This window comes from Oncorhynchus nerka, linkage group LG27 (assembly GCF_034236695.1).
Source record: "Oncorhynchus nerka isolate Pitt River linkage group LG27, Oner_Uvic_2.0, whole genome shotgun sequence".
In the NCBI taxonomy this organism is placed as follows: Eukaryota; Metazoa; Chordata; class Actinopteri; order Salmoniformes; family Salmonidae; genus Oncorhynchus; species Oncorhynchus nerka.
The window spans coordinates 37,137,015-37,156,149 of NC_088422.1; the positions used below are offsets into that span (position 1 = coordinate 37,137,015).

The window sequence follows — 19,135 nt, forward strand, 5'->3', positions numbered from 1 at the left end:
AGGGAGAAGGGATTTACGAACAGCCAGTGATTCAGCAATGAACAAAGCATGAGTAACTATGTGTATGAGATGTAAGAATGTTTCTTTCTGTGTTTATGAACTATCACAAATGGTTTCTCTCTAAAAACGTTTTTGGAATGTCTTCACATGGAAAAAACAACAATCCAATCTGATCCAAAATGTTGATGATAAAAGCATGACAAGTAGGGATAAATAATGTAGATTAACTTTATTGAATTTTTCATATTGCTTTTCCAATATCCTACTCCATCTCAACACATTTCATTCTCAAACAGGTGACCAATGTAATACAATGATACAATATATCTATAATAATCTCAGTAGCATTGGGATCATCATGGTTTCTGACACATGGAGAAGCCATTTTAGTGAACAGTAAACTTGACCTAGTTGAGGGAGAGCGATTGGACCCGAAGAGAAGGGGGTGGGTTCTGGGAGCTAAAGAGTCCCCTGATTATTTTTGCACCCCACCCCCTGGTTAAGGTTAGGATTTGGGGAGGGTAAACCGATACAAAATCTGTGCTTTAAGGTAACATTAACCCAGTATGGTAGTTGGCAGTTGGGCTGGGTTGTTGTTTCTCATGACCTGACCTTTCACCTCTAACCTTGGCCTGTGGAGTGAGAAGTCACTTCCCTCTACTGATCACGCATGAGCTCATCTCCCTGGAACCCCCCACGTCACTGAGGTCACAAACCCTCTGACACCTCACATCTGCTGGAGCACTCAAAGCATTAAGGTCAGGTGGTCACTGCACACCTTATAGTGAAAAATAGACAAAGACTGAAAGACAGATACAGCGGGAGGGGAAAGAAAGAAGGAAAGATAAAGACCACTCACCTTCTGAATAACAAAATATTATACTTTATGTCATATCAAGCCTCTAAATCCCAGTTAGGGAGTTTCTATAAAGGAGTCTGGTAGGAGCATACTTTCTCTCTTAGTCAGATCTTTGATAAATAAAAGGTTAGGTGATTTACTTTAACAAGGTGATTCAGACAAAAAAAGAGAGAGTAAAATATGACTCAGTCAAAGCAGGTGCATCCAGACAAAGAGTCTCCAATAAAACAGAGTTTCAGTCACTCCATTCCCATGCTTACAGTAAAAGGACACATGGGAGTTTATCATCTTAACTGATGAGCAAGTACATAAGCTATTTTTAGAAGTGGTAAGTGGCACAATTCATGGCTAGATAGTTGTGGACCACTGAGACTTAAGCCAGCCCAGTAGCACGATCAAACTTCCTGTCGGACAACGGAACAGGGAGGGACATGTGAAATATGGGAGAGAGGGGGCTTAAACACTGCTCCATCACACATGTGAAACACTCCTTGTTATGGGCTCTCTAGTTGTTGTCTCACACTACTATCCCTCAAGCATGAACATACACACAGATGCACACACACATGTCCATGAACGTGCGCAGAGAGAGAGACACACACACACACAGTCTTGCACAGCTAACCTTGTTGGGACATACAATTCAGTCCCATTCAAAATCCTATTTTCCTTAACCCCTAACCCTAAGCTTAACCCAAAAACCTAACCTTGACCCTAAACCTAACCCTAGCTCCTAACCCTAAACCTAATTCTAACCTTAACCCCCAAGAAATAGCATTTGACCTTGTAGGGGCCAACAAAATGTCCCCAGTTGGTCAATGTTTTGTTTGTTTACTATTCTTGTGGGGACTTCTGAAACACGTCCACACACTTCCATACACACACGTCCACAAACACATACACACACACACACACACACACACACAAAAACCTGGGCCAGACAAAGTCACTCATTCCAAATCATTAATCTCATCTACCCTGCACTACACCTTCCTAAAGTGGTTGTGTTTGTGTTGGAGATGTTTTTGGACTTGTCAGCAAAAAAAACAGAGGCTACTCCCTCTGACATCCCACCCAAGACATTCCTGCTTTTGTCATCTAGATGGAACAACATGTTGTTCCTTTACACTAGAATGAGGAATCAAGACCCCAGTGAGGAGGTTATCAATTGCATTACAAAATATTAACATAGAGTGAAAAGATTTTGAGAACGGGAGTTTTATCCAATTTTCCACTCCACCAATCATCCAGAATAGATGAACAGATTCTAAACAACAGTCTGCCTACTGTATAGTACACCAATACAACACCAGTCTGCCTACTGTATAGTACACAAATACAACAACATCAGGCCACAACACAAAAAAACAACCCTGTTAAACACTGAAACAAACATGCCACAGAACAGACAACACATCCAAGAAACCACAAGGCAGCCGAACCAGACAAATTCCTGACAGCTCTCTGCTGAGATGAATGAGAGGGCCTGCAGGTTGTGGAATGTCAGAGTCGGCTCAGGAGACATTTTCTGAGTCTCTCTTCTTGTATGTCTGTCAACCTTTTCAGCTAAGAACCCACATTTGGGGGGAGGGGGGTTGAAGTGACCAATCAAGTAGACCAAACTATAACCCAGGAATTACATACAACACATCATTTGGAGAAACAGTGAGTATCCTAAGGTGTGAGTGCATGCCATGCCAGCGGTCCTCTATCTACTCTGTCTACATTCATGGCCAAATGGTTTGAGAATGACACAAATATTAATTTTCACAAAGTCTGCTGCCTCAGTTTGTATGATGGCAATTTGCATGTACTCCAGAATGTTATGAAGAGTAATCAGATGAATTGCAATTAATTGCAAAGTCCCTCTGCCATGCAAATGAACTGAATCCCCAAAATCATTTCCACTGCATTTCAGCCCTGCCACAAAAGGACCAGCTGACATCATGTCAGTAATTCTCTCGTTAACACAGGTGTGAGTGTTGACGAGGACAGGGCTGGAGATCACTCTGTCATGCTGATTGAGTTCGAATAACAGACTGGAAGCTTCAAAAGGAGGGTGGTGCTTGGAATCATTGTTCTTCCTCTGTCAACCAAGGTTACCTGCAAGGAAACACGTGCCGTCATCATTGCCATGCACCAAATTTTGCCTAAGAACACAGCCATGAATAAAGAATGGTACCAACACATCCTCCGAGAGCAACTTCTCCCAACCATCCAGGAACAATTTGGTGACCAACAATGCCTTTTCCAGCATGATGGAGCATCTTGTCATAAGGCAAAAGTGATAACTAAGTGGCTCGGGGAACAAAACATCAATATTTTGGGTCCATGACCAGGAAACTCCCCAGACCTTAATCCCATTGAGAATTTGTGGTCAATCCTCAAGAGGCGGGTGGACAAACAAAAACCCACAAATTCTGACAAACTCCAAGCATTGATTATGCCAGAATGGGCTGCCATCAGTCAGGATGTGGCCCAGAAGTTAATTGACAGCATGCCAGGGCGGATTGCCCTTGAAAAAGAAGGGTCAGCACTGCAAATATTGACTCTTTGCATCAACTTTATGTAATTGTCAATAAAAGCCTTTGACACTTATGAAATGCTTGTAATTATACTTCAGTATTCCATAGTAACATCTGACAAAACCTTGTGGAAATTAATATTTGTGTCATTCTCCAAAGTTTTGGCCACAACTGTAGTCAACCCAAGGTCTTTGTAATTAATGGACAAGGCTGTTTTTAGTATCAGCTGGGCCTGTTGGCCCACATATTTACATGGGAAATGGCAATCAGTACAAGGGTAAATAAACAAACAAGTTACAACACACACACAGGATCCTGTGGAGAGCATTGTTTTGACACTAATTGCGTCTTGCAGGAAACTCTGTGTTGCTTATTCCAGGCACTGGTGTGGATTTTCTCTGTTGACTGATGCTCACAACAGCACAGCTTGGGAAAAATAAACAACAAACTATTAGTTTAGGATTAAATTAGTGTTTAGATCATTCCTATGAGTGTGTGAGCCCCTATCAAAGTTTATCTTGGTACGAAGTAGCAGAAACAGTATGGTTTGAAACCCTCCCACTGGGCACAGATGTTAGTTCATGTCTAGTTTTGATTAACATTTGGTTGAGTTGTCAACTAAAGTGAAACCAACAAACAATGTCACCATGGCATATAGGTTATAAGTTGGGTGAAAGGAAATATGAAGTTCCCTTATGTTGATGACTTTTAAAAAAATATTTTGGGGTTGAAATGACATGGGCACAATGTTGACTCAACCAGTTTTGGCCCAGTGGATTCTGTTTTGAATACCCTCAGGACTTTACTAGGATAGTGTAAAGAATGTCCTTCCCTCTCTGTGAGGTTTCCAGGAAGTGCAGTGTGTCCATTCTCGTGAAAGGCTTTAATTGGCCTCAGGTCTGGCCTTCTGTGAGGCTGCCCAGTCATCTAAGACACTGGCCTCTCCATGCCGTGTATGTGTCTAAGCATTTGGTATAGTCACAGATCCATGACGGTGGGTAGGTGGTTAGACTTTCAGAAAGCAGTAGCAGTGGTAGGTCCTTTGTTCCCAACATGGTCTGTAGTTCGATGGCATCTCGGTTTTAAGAAGGAAAGAAAAAAAGCATGCACTGTAGTCAGGTTCATTGCTACACTACCAAATACAAAATAAGAAAAATGCACAACATTTATACTCTGTTTCAAGTGTTTGTTTAGAAAGAGGGTAGTGATGCCAGCTTTCGAGGCTGAACCTATAACTGTGAGAGGTCAGAGGATACTAGGATTAAGGGTCAAAAGGTAAAGGGCATTTGTAGACCCCAGCTGAAGTTTGAGGGAGCTAGTGACGATTGGCTCAGTAAATTCAGCACTGGGGAAGAGCAACTTATTTGTGTGTGTGTGTGTGTAACCCACTCACCCTCCTCAGCAGTGACTCGGTGAGACGGGCGACAGGGAGTAGGAGTCAGCTGTGGGCTTTTGTCCCTGGTCGTCCAGCCTGGCTAATCCCATCAGGAATCTGGGATTGTTAAATCGAGAAAGAAAGAGGAAGAGAAGTAGTGAAATGGCTTTAGATGGAGAGGGTTATGTGTGAGAAGTGATTGAGACATGCTGTACATATAATGTGCCTGAATGCTTCACAGCCACTGTAAAATAAAAAAAACAGTAAAGTAAACTGCCGAAGAGACCACAACTCATCTCCTTCACTTTGAAAGTGAGTTTGTTTGAGAGAATGTTAATCATTAAGCAACATTTTAAGTTTGAAAATGTCTTCCCTAAAACTTTCAAACATCTCTTTAAGTCTTTCTAACCAATAAACAAATATGTAATACTATATGAATAAAGAGGTAAAGAGCTGCAATGGTATTGACACAGTGACCCATACACACAATCGCACACAGTGCTCTTGGGTAAAGTAGTCACTGGGGTCCTTCTGTGAACAAAGTAGCAAAACCCTAAGGAGTAAAGGCGACACAAGTGTGTGAGACTGTAAGGTCATCTAATACTTTCTGTCCCACACCCTACCCCTCTCCTGCCGCGTGTGTGTGTGTGTCGTGGCGACCCGACCAGTGGAGTGTGTCATAATCCTCTGGAACAGAGCAGCGGAAAGACCAGTGGCTACACATCACTGGGGGTTGGATGGGTGGAAGATGGTAATCAATAAATATGATGGGGTTTGAGGGGTGAGGTGGTTTGGTTTAAAGGTGGAGTGAAATTATGGCGAGATGGAGATGAAGTAAAGATCAAATCAAATCAGATTTTATTTGTCACATACACATGGTTAGCAGATGTTAATGCGAGTGTAGCGAAATGCTTGTGCTTCTAGTTCCGACAATGCAGTAATAACCAACAAGTAATCTAACTAACAATTCCAAAACTACTGTCTTATACACAGTGTAAGGGGATAAAGAATATGTACATAAGGATATATGAATGAGTGATGGTACAGGGCAGCATACAGTAGATGGTATCGAGTACAGTATATACATATGAGATGAGTATGTAAACAAAGTGGCATAGTTAAAGTGGCTAGTGATACATGTATTACATAAGGATGCAGTCGATGATATAGAGTACAGTATATACGTATGCATATGAGATGAATAATGTAGGGTAAGTAACATTATATAAGGTAGCATTGTTTAAAGTGGCTAGTGATATATTTACATAATTTCCCATCAATTCCCATTATTAAAGTGGCTGGAGTTGAGTCAGTGTCAATGTCAGTGTGTTGGCAGCAGCCACTCAATGTTAGTGGTGGCTGTTTAACAATCTGATGGCCTTGAGATAGAAGCTGTTTTTCAGTCTCTCGGTCCCAGCTTTGATGCACCTGTACTGACCTCGCCTTCTGGATGATAGCGGGGTGAACAGGCAGTGGCTCGGGTGGTTGATGTCCTTGATGATCTTTATGGCCTTCCTGTAACATCGGGTGGTGTAGGTGTCCTGGAGGGCAGGTAGTTTGCCCCCGGTGATGCGTTGTGCAGACCTCACTACCCTCTGGAGAGCCTTACGGTTGAGGGCGGAGCAGTTGCCGTACCAGGCGGTGATACAGCCCGCCAGGATGCTCTTGATTGTGCATCTGTAGAAGTTTGTGAGTGCTTTTGGTGACAAGACATTTACATTTAAGTCATTTAGCAGACGCTCTTATCCAGAGCGACTTACAAATTGGTGCATTCACCTTATGACATCCAGTGGAGCAGCCACTTTACAATAGTGCATCTAAATCTTTTAAGGGGGGTGAGAAGGATTACTTTATCCTATCCTAGGTATTCCTTAAAGAGGTGGGGTTTCAGGTGTCTCCGGAAGGTGGTGATTGACTCCGCTGTCCTGGCGTCGTGAGGGAGTTTGTTCCACCATTGGGGGGCCAGAGCAGCGAACAGTTTTGACTGGGCTGAGCGGGAACTGTACTTCCTCAGTGGTAGGGAGGCGAGCAGGCCAGAGGTGGATGAACGCAGTGCCCTTGTTTGGGTGTAGGGCCTGATCAGAGCCTGGAGGTACTGAGGTGCCGTTCCCCTCACAGCTCCGTAGGCAAGCATTTCTTCAGCCTCCTGAGGTTGAAGAGGCGCTGCTGCGCCTTCTTCACGATGCTGTCTGTGTGAGTGGACCAATTCAGTTTGTCTGTGATGTGTATGCCGAGGAACTTGAAACTTGCTACCCTCTCCACTACTGTTCCATCGATGTGGATAGGGGGGTGTTCCCTCTGCTGTTTCCTGAAGTCCACAATCATCTCCTTAGTTTTGTTGACGTTGAGTGTGGGGTTATTTTCCTGACACCACACTCCAAGGGCCCTCACCTCCTCCCTGTAGGTCGTCTCGTCGTTGTTGGATGGGTTAGGACTGGAGAGGTCCATTTGAGGTTGCATCCCACGACACCTTATTCCCTATAAAGTGCACTATTGGACCCTGGTCAGATATCAGGGGAAGCTCACCCAGGTAGATACTTTGTCTTTACACAGAATTCTGCTAATTCCCAACTTTTTGCAACAGAGACCATGAGTGATGTTTCCCCCGAAGAATGGCCAGTGGGAGGGATACCATAATTGACTGGATGGAATTCACAATCTCTTCACATTCAGTGGCATCTGAGAGATGTGACCTCTGTATAGATTGGGGTGAGGCTATGAGAAGGTAAAAGGGTATGGGGGTGTTGAGATGGGGCACAAACCTGTTGTGATTTGGTGAAAAGGCAGACAGGAAAATCTCCAGAACATTCCTTGATAAGGATGAAGTTCACAATGTAAAGGAATAGTGGAATAGTGAAACCAGACCCTGACCAGGGTAGTCATGGCAGCTAAGTCCCACATCACAGTGGCCAAGTTCAAGGGACCATCTTCTCCCAAAGTAGAAGTAAACAATAATTTGTCCCTGTAAGCTCACTTTAGGTAATAACATCACTAGAAAATAAACAGGTTCCACCCAGTAATTGGTGGGGTGGTGTATGTGTGTGTGTGTGTATATATATACAGTTGAAGTCAGAAGTTAACATACACCTTAGCCAAATACATTTAAACTCAGTTTTTCACAATTCCCGACATTTAATCCCAGTAAAAAATCCCGGTTTTAGGTCAGTTAGGATCATCATTTTATTTTAAGAATGTGAAATGTCAGAATAATAGTAGAGAGAATGATTTCTTTCAGCTTTTATTTCTTTCAACACATTCCCAGTGGCTCAGAATTTTACATCCACTCAATTAGTATTTGGTAGCGTTGCCTTTAAATTGTTTAATTTAGGTCAAAAGTTTTGGGTAGCCTTCCACAAGCTTCCCACAATAAGTTGGGTGAATTTTGGCCCATTCCTCCTGACAGAGCTGGTGTAACAGTCAGGTTTGTAGGCCTCCTTGCTTGCACACGATTTCAGTTTCAGAATGTTTTATAGGATTGAGGTCAGGGCTTTGTGATGGCCACTCCAATACCTTGACTTTGTTGTCCTTAAGCCATTTTGCCACAACTTTAGAAGTATGCTTGAGGTCATTGTCCATTTGGAAGACCCATTTGCGACCAAGCTTCAACTTCCTGACTGATGTCTTGAAATGTTGCTTCAATATATCCACATAATTTCCTTTTTCATGACGCCATCTATTTTGTGAAGTGCACCAGTCCCTCCTGCAGCAAAGCACACCCACAACATGATACTGCCACCCCAATTCTTCACGGATGGGATGGCGTTCTTCGGCTTGCAAGCCTGCCCCCTATTTCCTCCAAACATAACGATGGTCATTACGGCCAAATAGTTATATTTTTGTTTCATCAGACCAGAGGACATTTCTCCAAAAAGTATGATCTTTGTCCCCATGTGCAGTTGCAAACGGTCGTGTGGCTTTTTTATGGCGGTTTAGGAGCAGTGGCTTCTTCCTTGCTGAGCGGCCTTTCAGGTTATGTCGATGTAGGACTCGTTTTACTGTGGATATAGATACTTTTTTAGAATCTTCACAAGGTCCTTTGCTTTTGTTCTGGGATTGATTTAGACTTTTCGCACCAAAGTACATTAATCTCTAGGAGACAGAACACATCTCCTTCCTGAGCGGTATGACGGCTGTGTGGTCCCATGGTGTTTATACTATTGTTTGTACAAATGAACGTGGTACCTTCAGGCATTTGGAAAATGCTCTCAAGGATGAACCAGACTTGTGGTGGTCTACAATTATTTTTCTGAGGTCTTGGTTGATTTCTTTTAATTTCCGATGATGTCAAGCAAAGACGCACTGAGTTTGAAGGTAGGCCTTGAAAAACAGGTACACCTCCAATTGACATCAATTAGGCTATCAGAAGCTTCTAAAGCCATGACATCATTTTCTGGAATTTTCCAAACCGTTTAAAGGCACAGTCAACTTAGTGTATGTAAACTTCTGACCCACTGGAATTGTGATACAGTGAATTATAAATTAAATAATCTGTCTGCAAACAATTGTTGGAAAAATTACTTGTGTCATGCACAAAGTAGATATCCTAATCGACTTGCCAAAACTATAGTTTGTTAACAAGAAATGTATGGAGTGATTGAAAAACAAGTTTTAATGACTCCAACCTAAGTGTATGTAAACTTCCGACTTCAACTTTATATACGGTCGTGGGAAAAGTTGAGTATGACACAAATATTAATTTTCAAAGTCTGCTGCCTCAGTTTGTATGATGGCAATTTGCATATACTCCAGAATGTTATGAAGAGTGATCAGATTAATTGCAAAGTCCCTCTTTGCCATGCAAATGAACTGAATCCCCAAAAACATTTCCACTGCATTTCAGCCCTGCCACAAAAGGACCAGCTGACATGTCAGTGATTCTCTCGTTAACACAGGTGTGAGTGTTGACGAGGACAAGGCTGGAGATCACTCGGTCATGCTGATTGAGTTCGAATAACAGACTGGAAGCTTCAAAAGGAGGGTGGTGCTTGGAACCATTGTTCTTCGTCTGCCAACCATGGTTACCTGCAAGGAAACACATGCCGTCCTTGCTTTGCACCAAAAGGGCTTCACAGGCAAGGAGATTGCTGCCAGTAAGATTGCACTTAAATCAACAATTTATCAGATCATCAAGAACTTCAAGGAGAGTGGTTCAATTGTTGTGAAGGCTTCAGGGCGCCCAAGAAAGTCCAGCAAGCACCATCTGCATGCACAGTGAGGCAAAGACTTTTGAAGGATGGCCTGGTGTCAAGAAGGGCAGCAAAGAAGCCACTTCTCTCCAGGAAAAACATCAGGGACAGACTGATATTCTGCAAAAAGTACAGGGATTGGACTGCTGAGGACTGGGGTAAAGTCATTTTCTCTGATGAATCCCCTTTCCGATTGTTTGGGGCATCCGGAAAAAAGTTTCTCCGGAGAAGACAAGGTGAGCTCTACCATCAGTCCTGTGTCATGCCAACAGTAAAGCATCCTGAGACCATTCATGTGTGGGGTTGCTTCTCAGCCAAGGGAGTGGGCTCACTCACAATTTTGCCTAAGAACACAGCAATGAATAAAGAATGGTACCAACACATCCTCCAAGAGCAACTTCTCCCAACCATCCAGGAACAGTTTGGTGACGAACAATGCCTTTTCCAGCATGATGGAGCATCTTGCCATAAGGCAAAAGTGATAACTAAGTGGCTCGGGGAACAAAACATCGATATTTTGGGTCCATGGCCAGGAAACCCCCCAGACCTTAATCCCACTGAGAACTTGTGGTCAATCCTCACGAGGCGGGTGGACAAACAAAACCCCGCAAATTCTGACAAACTCCAAGCATTGATTATGCAAGAATGGGCTGCCATCAGTCAGGATGTGGCCCAGAAGTTAATTGACAGCATGCCAGGGCAGATTGCAGTAGTATTGAAAAAGAAGGGTCAACATTGCAAATATTGACTTTTTGCATCAACTTCATGTAATTGTCAATAAAAGCCTTTGACACTTATGAAATGCTTGTAATTATACTTCAGTATTCCATAGTAACATCTGACAAAAATATCTAAAGACACTGAAGCAGCAAACGTGAGGAAATTAATATTTGTGTCATTCTCAATACGTTTGGCCACGACTGTACACACGTGGGTTCAGAGGAAACTAAATGCTAAAGAATAGAACTATACACTTTCTAACATTCAGTTGCACTGCACCAGAGCTCAGTAAGCAAGATGCTCCTTCTGGCATGTTTCCCTCTCACTGTGGAGAGCAGGTCAGCCTTTCCTGTGAAACTGCCAGCACCCTCTGCTCTGTGGGTCGTGGCTGCAGATTGATCAGAGAGAGAGGGGCTCACAGAGCAGGGCTTGGAGCACACCCATCCATCCAGCACAGTAATGAACAAAGCCCAAACTAAAACCAGGAAAGTGGGGTTATATTCCGCTATGTGGGCCAACGTGTATTAACCCATGCTCCAGATCAGTAGACTGGGGGAGATGGTTAAACCATCACAGTTTCTATGGTCCATATCACATACTGAGAAATTTTATTACACACCCTACTACAATGTTTCAAACGTATCCTTCCCCTAGTAGATGGTAGCGTCAACAATTATATGTGGATAAAATATAGTGTTACGTAAAATAAAAAAATAAAGACAACAGAAGAGAAAAAAAACTATTTACATGATTAAAAACATTTTAAAAAATAAATTTAAAAAAACTGTACAATATACACATGGAATTGGCATCAAAGTGTCCAGAGCTGAATAGACAAAACATTGGAATTACTGTTAGCTGAATAAAAGCGGTGAAGCACACAATCGAGATGTTCATCACATCGGGCATGAATCTAATTGTAATGTCAGTCTCTTCCAGCAGACAGCTTTCATATTTCACTTTCAGGAACTTTACCCAAACAGTGTGCCTTAGGACAGCAGGGTGATGAGGGCATTCAGAAACGTAGTCCCGTCCTCCATCTTTAGCTCAATGACTGCAAAGGGAAAACACAGGTAAGGATGTGTGTGTGTCTGTTTCCATGGGGAAATGGTTAACACCTGATGATGTAATGATTACACCTGTAAGAATGACTTGAGGCATTTGATGAGATCCAAAATCAAGTATTGAACTGTGTGTAAGAAAAAATAAAAAAAAGTGTACAGCTAACAGGTTCCATCTGTAATGTCTGCTCTCTTGTGGCCAATATATACAATGACAAGAACATTTTACTTACTAGAGGTGTCGAAGTGGTTGTGGAGAGTTCTGGAGCTGGTGCTCTCTGCTGCCTTATCAAACGCACAGCCAATGAAACCATTGGAGGGGGATAGGGTGAGAGAAATTAGAGGCAGAGTAAATGAAAGGAAACAAATTACAATGGTCATTTTTGGTTCCCACAAAATACAACCAAGAACATTCAAGTGCTGTAATCTTGCGCACGACCGACACACGTTATGGACTCACTTCTTCTTGTCGGATGTCTCAGACTCAGGTGGGATGCCCAGAACGATGACAGTTCCCTTCAAAATCCATGGGAGCAGCTATTACCAAGGGCAGTAGCTTACAGCACTTATTCCTTGTCTTTGAACAGGCATAGGCAGACATAAGCAAGAGCGATGCAAAGGACCCCAAAGGAACATCTAAAAACACATTTTCTTTTGAAACTAATTGAAGACAAGGGGCAATAAAGCTAGACGGGGTCTTGGACAATGGGTAGGTGAAACACAGTGAGGAACTCACGGAGTGTACGAAGGCTTTGAGCAGGTACTTGCAGAGCAGAGTCAAAGCCATGGGCTTGGAGAACAGCTTCACATCAGGAGTGCCATGCACAGAGATGGAGAGGAGCGTTAAAGGGGGGGGCATGTCACTCACACACGCACCTCCAAGAGGAAGCAGTAGAGGAAGGGTCCCTGTGACAGTATGAGGTTGGTGCAGATGCAGCTCTGTTGGATGGCTTTCAGCTTCTTCTTAGCCAGGTCAATGCCACCATGGAGACACTCAAGGTTACCCCTATCAGGATGGGATCATTCTAACACCTAGGGTGCATTCATTAGCGCACAGCATAGCAAAACATTTCGCAATAAATTAGATTCTATTGGACAAATTCAGGTAGGTCCTCTCCAGTCTCATCCCATTTGTATGGAGATAGAAATCTATTGAAATGTTTAATATAACCTTACTATAATACCTCCAGCATCAGCACCATGCAATGCACCCTGGATAAAAAAATGTGCTGGACTCTGCGTTAAATTACAAATTTCTCGAAGTAGGAATATCACAAAAATGTATCAATGGCTCATTCGAGAGAAGACATCCTCCTGAGTTATGACATCAGTCACTATTGAAATCTGACATGTACGATAGACGTTTTCACAATCTAAAAGTCGTATTATATTAACTTCCAGTGTAGTGAGAGAGTCTATCACGGTGCTACAACATACCGGGCAGGATTTCTGTCTGCTTGAACGCCAATACCTCAGATACACATGAAAAGACCCAGAGAAATCAATAAAACAAAAACAACATTCAAGATGGGTGAACCTTTTCTTTAATGATATGCATCCAGATGTATTAGTTTTATATTCATGTGTGTGTGTGTGCGTGCGCGCATGGATGCACGTGTGTACCTGGAGAGGAAGTCAAGGGCCTTGATGAAGTTGTCACCAGGGCTCTCATCCTTCTCAGTGTTCTCCAGCAAGGCGACAGCAGCGTGTACCACATTGGCCAGGAAACTATTCTTGAAGCCAAAGTGAATGCCGAACGTCTGGACACCGATGTCCTTCATACTGAAGGAACAGTGACAAGAGAATTTAAAATGATGGTTTTGGGTATATTAAGAGAGGAGAATATTGTATTCATAATATACAGAGTCAGACGACGGAATCCAGAGTCATTGATACCGGGGATTATTTACAGATACAGGTAACTGGTCAAATAAATTGTATAACACCACGTGCCAGAACAGCTTCAATGCACCTTGGCATAGATTCTACAAGTGTCTGGAACTCTATATGAGATGTGACACCATTCTTCCAAGAAGAAATTCCATAATTTGGTGTTATGTTGATGGAAAATTCTGTCTCAGGCGACACTCCAGAATCTCCCATCATTGGGTTGAGGTACGGTAACTGGGACGGCCATGGCATGTGTTTACATCATTTTCATGCTCATCAAACCAATCAGTGACTTTTCATGTCCTGTGGAGAGGCAATGTCATCCTATGGGGACATAGCTATGGTAGCCAAAATAATGGTATGCACAGGACTTTTATACACGACCCGAAGCATGGGATGTTAACTGCTTAATTAACTCAGGAACCACACCCGTGTGGAAGCACCTGCTTTTAATACACTTTGTATCCCTCATTTACTCAAGTGTTTCCATATATTGATGCACTAAAACAGACACTCTTACCTGTATTTCTTGGACAATTATTCTATGACTTCTCGCAGATTCTCTTTGATTGACATGTCCATGGAGTTGAACTTCTGCTTCACCTGCTTCAGGGGCAGGCTGGACAACACAAACAGAAAGAATCTTTAATAATCATTCAAACCACCCATCATCATCAATGAATCAAATGACAAACTGCTGCTCATTACTCTTGATGAAGTGACATTTGTCCTTCAGAGGCCACTGACTAATTGATTAGTAAATTATACTCAAGAATTTGAGTCCCGCATGTCCCTAGAATGATAATTTGCTTATTTGACAGATGATTCTAGTTGACAGTCAAAACTTGAGGGTAGCATACCCCATGTCAGCAAGGAACTCTTGGAGTTTCTTCTGGCCGTGCATGGACCAGAGCTTGAAGTTGCAGGAGGTATGAGTTACATATACTCTCATACAGAGACCAGTGTTGGTACAGGGCCAGACGCAGACTGAGACAGTGTTTCAAGGAGTTAACACACAAAGAATGCAGGACAGAGAGCAGAGGGTGACAAGCAGGCCACTTCACTTTTTCCACATTGTTATGTTAGCCTTGTAAAATGTTCCTCAAAACTACACATAATAGCCCATAACGATAAAGCCAAAACATGTTTAGACATTTTAGCAAATGTGAAATGAAAAACAGGAAATACCTTATTTACATAAGTATTCAGACCATTTGCTATGAAACTCAATTGAGCTCAGGTGCATTCTGTTCCCATTGATCATCCTTGAGATGTTTCTACAATTTGATTGGAGTCCACCTGTGGTAAATTAAATTGATTGGACATGATAATTTAGAAAGGCACACACCTGTGTAAATAAGGTCCCACAGTTGACAGTGCATGTCAGAGCAAAAACCAAGCCATGAGGTGGAGATGGGAGAACTTTCCAGAAGGACAACCATCTCTGCAGCACTCCACCAATCAGGCTTTTAATGGTAGAGTGGCCAGACGGGCCTTTTACAGAGGAGTGGCTTCCATGAGAGCCCGCTTGGAGTTTGTCAAAAGGCACCTAAAGGACTCTCAGACCATGATAAACAAGATTCTCTGGTCTAAGTTGAAGCATGGTGGCAGCATCATGCTGTGGGAATGTTTTTCAGCGGAAGGGATTGGAAGACTAGTCAAGATCGAGGGAAAGATTAATAGAGCAAAGTACAGAGAGAGATCCTTGATGAAAACCTACTCCAGAGTGCTCAGGACCTCAGACTGGGGCAAATGTTCACCTTCCAACAGGACAACAACCCTTAGCACATATCCAAGACAATGCAGGAGTCGCTTCAGGACAAGTCTCAATGTCCTTGAGTGGCCCAGATGTCAGTTTTTAATAAATTTGCAAAAATGTCTAAAACCTGTTTTTGCTTTGAGTCTTCTTGGGTATAATGCTACAAGCTTGGCACACCTGTATTTGAAGGGGTTTCTCCCATTCTTCTCTGCAGATCCTCTCAAACTTTGTCAGGTTGGATGGGGAGCGTTGCTGCACAGCTTTTTAAAGGTCTCTCCAGAGATGTCCGATCAGGTTCAAGTCCAGGGCTCTGGCTGGAACACTCAATGACATTCAGAGACTTGTCCCGAAGCCACTCCTGCTTTGTGCTTAGGGTCGTTGTCCTGTTGGAAGGTGTACCTTCACCCCAGTCTGGAGGTCCTAAGCGCTCTGGAGCAGGTTTATCAAGGAACTCTGTACTTTGCTGCGTTCATCTTTCAGAGTAGGTGAACTGATGATCTCTGCATGCGTGGTTCCCACCGTGAAGCATGGTTGAGGTGTAATGGTGCTTTGCTGGTGACACTCAGTGATTTATTTAGAATTCAAGGCACTCTTAACCAGCATGGCTACCATAGCATTCTGCAGCGATACACCATCCCATCTGGTTTGCGCTTAGTGGGACTATCATTTGTTATTCAACAGGACAATGACCGAACACACTTCCAGGCTGCGGAAGGGCTATTTGACCAATACGAAGAGTGGTGGAGTGCTGCATCAGATGACCTGGCCTGTACAATCACCTGACCTCAACCCAATTGAGATGGTTTGGAGTGAGTTGGACCACAGAGTGAAGGAAAAGCAGCCAAAAAGTGCTCTGCATATGTGGAAACTCCAAGACTACTGGAAAAGCATTGCAGGTGAAGCTGGTTGAGAGAATGCCAAGTGTGTAAAGCTGTCGACAAGGCAAAGGGTGGCTACTTTGAATTATCCAAAATATATTTTGATTTGTTTAACCCTTTTTGGTTACTACATGATTCCATGTGTTATTTCATAGTTTTGAGGTCTTCACCATTATTCTACAATATAGAAAATAGTACAAATAAAGAAAACCCCTTGAATGAGTAGGTGTGTCCAAACTTGACTGATACTGTGAGGATTAGATAGAGGACCCAGTTTCAACATAATCGATATATAATCCATACTCACTGAAGTTCCACGGTATTCATATTGGTCATAGTCAAACAAGATCTCGCGTCTGAAATGAAAATGTTTCAAAAAAGTCACAATCTGCACAACATCATTACTATTTAAACTTTTAAAACTCTAAAGAACCATCCCCTTTGTGCCTCCCACTCTTTGCTCTATCCTTCTCTCCACTGCCCCCTAAAACATGGGAACATGTTGGTATAAATAGCAATACATCACTGCAATATGATCGGCTTTGTCCGCTATTTGTGGAATCATCATTGTCATACACACAAATCAAATTACACCGGACATTTTTTTAAATAAGAACCATAAATATGAGAAAGATCCACCTTGGCTCAAATGGTTATTTACGTAGATGTGGGATGGGATAAATAGAGGGTATATTTTCTATGTCATAACTTTTGTTACATCAATATGGTAATACCTCATCGCATCGTCTCCGTTTCCCAGAAGGCACTGAGCCTCCATCGCTCTTATTCCCAGTCCTCGCTGCCTTCCTTTTCATCGTGGAAGATGTCATCATAGGAGGGCATTCCAAGGCCATCATCCTGCTTTATCATCAGCTTCACCTTGGGGGGGGGGGGATTGTGGGAGATTGGGTTCAGAACACTGGTTGATGGTGGTTATGCCATCTGGACAACAATTTCTTTGCTCTTTATCATCTCAAAGGTAGTATCCTCAAGGACTTTTCTCCTGTGAAGTCACCCAACTGCTGCCAAAGTCAATCAACCACTTGTGAATGACTAGCCCAAACTTAGACCTCTTTATTAATAATAATACAAGGTCTAATTGTATTCCAATAGCAAATGCTTTCGAGAACTCACAATCAAATGACTACCTGTATACTGGCAAATCTTCCACGTTGGAATGTATATCCATAGTCAGTTCTTAAAAAGCCCTCCCTTACATGACCACGTAGTGCACAAAAAACAATTAAATCCAATTGTTAGATGCTATCACCGCCCTCCAAATCAAAACATGCATTCCATGTTGTGTTCTCGCTTTGCGTGCACACCTGTCTGTTCCTCACACTTGTTTGTCCTAGCTAATCAGCCTTGCAATATAGGAGCCATGATGCCACAGACAAGAAGCAGAATGGGGCATGCACACACTGACATCAATGTTTTGATTTGGGGGGGGTCAAAAATTGGATTTAATTATTTCCCGGGCACAACAAGGCGATGCAAACAACGCATTATGAATCGAAACCGTCCACCAAAGAGCCACAGACAAACGGAGGTAAATAAGTGGGCTAGTGTTATACGGCTAGACATAGAATATAATCTTGGTCTAGAAGCTGGGCTAGTAAAGGACCGGTGTACCCTAAATAACAGACCTTGACTATGTCCCAAATGGCACCCTATTCTCCACATACTGCAGTACTAATTTGGGAGATAGACATTGACTGCTCACCTGGGTGTCATTGTAGACATTGACTACATCCACAGGTCTGTGTGTGTCACAGATGAAGAAGATGGAGTCTTCCTCTGGCTGTAGGGTTTCCAGGAGATCAACATTGGCTCTACAGTTGATCAGGACAAAATAGTGGAACTGAAATTAGAGCAAATAACACACCTGTCATAGATGTTTGTGTTCTTGATAGTCATATTTGACACCACAAGATTAACTCCAGGGCTATCAGGACTGGACAGGAGTGTCACACTATCTGCTCCTTGTGCTCTAGGAAGGCAGTACCAAGGTCTTGCCACCCTGTCACTGGCACCAAGGTGTACTGGACCTGGTCACAGTGAAACAGTGCCTGTGTAGAGGGTGGTGTAAGAAGCAATCAGAATACATTTGAATTACACAACTATGCAGCAGAACAGTTGACAACAAACAGTGCAGCTATGTCAGATAGTTAACTTATTTGACAGCAAACGAAAGGGCTCTAATTTACCTGTAACATCTTACAGGCGCAGAGTGCATCGATATCCGATGACACCAGGAGAGCAATTCTCTGAAAACAACGCAATTGAGAAACATAACAATATTCAAGTCACAGAAGCTTGTAAACATCGTATTCACTTGTTGCAAAATAGCAAAATTAACGCTACATTAACGTTAGCCGACTGAAAAATAGTCCTCTCCTCTCTATTGTTAGCTAAGTACGTTAACTAATTACAGTAGTCAACGTTATCTAACTAGTTAGCATGCAGGAAGCTAATTTCAGTTTCAGAAGCTCTCACCTGGTTGACAACAATGTCGTAGAATTCCTTTCTTATGTCCGTAATAAACAATTCACACTATTTTCGTGAGGTTGCATAAAAAAATATATATATATATATCTATGCGCTATTTGTTCTTTGAGCTCAAGTTGCAACACCAGGAGCTTTTTTGTTGCATGCCCAAAATTTCCTTGAGGAAATATCACGCCGAATTCGCACGTCAGCTGACGAAATTTAAACAGCCAATAAAACTCTACCTACCAGCATGCAATTTCTATTGTTCAGTTTTACATTAACTCTACAAAGTGGAGTTTTATTGGCTGTTTAAATTTCGTCAGTTGACGTGCGAATTTGGCGTGATATTTCCTCAAGGAAATGTTGGGCATGCAACAAAAAAGCTCCTGGTG

General features: G+C 42.6%; 1 pseudogene; it reads right to left on the bottom strand.

Moving 5' to 3' along the window:
* Positions 1-210: 210 nt before the first annotated feature.
* Positions 211-19,052, bottom strand: LOC115111216 (cell division control protein 45 homolog; annotated as a pseudogene).
* Positions 19,053-19,135: the final 83 nt, after the last annotated feature.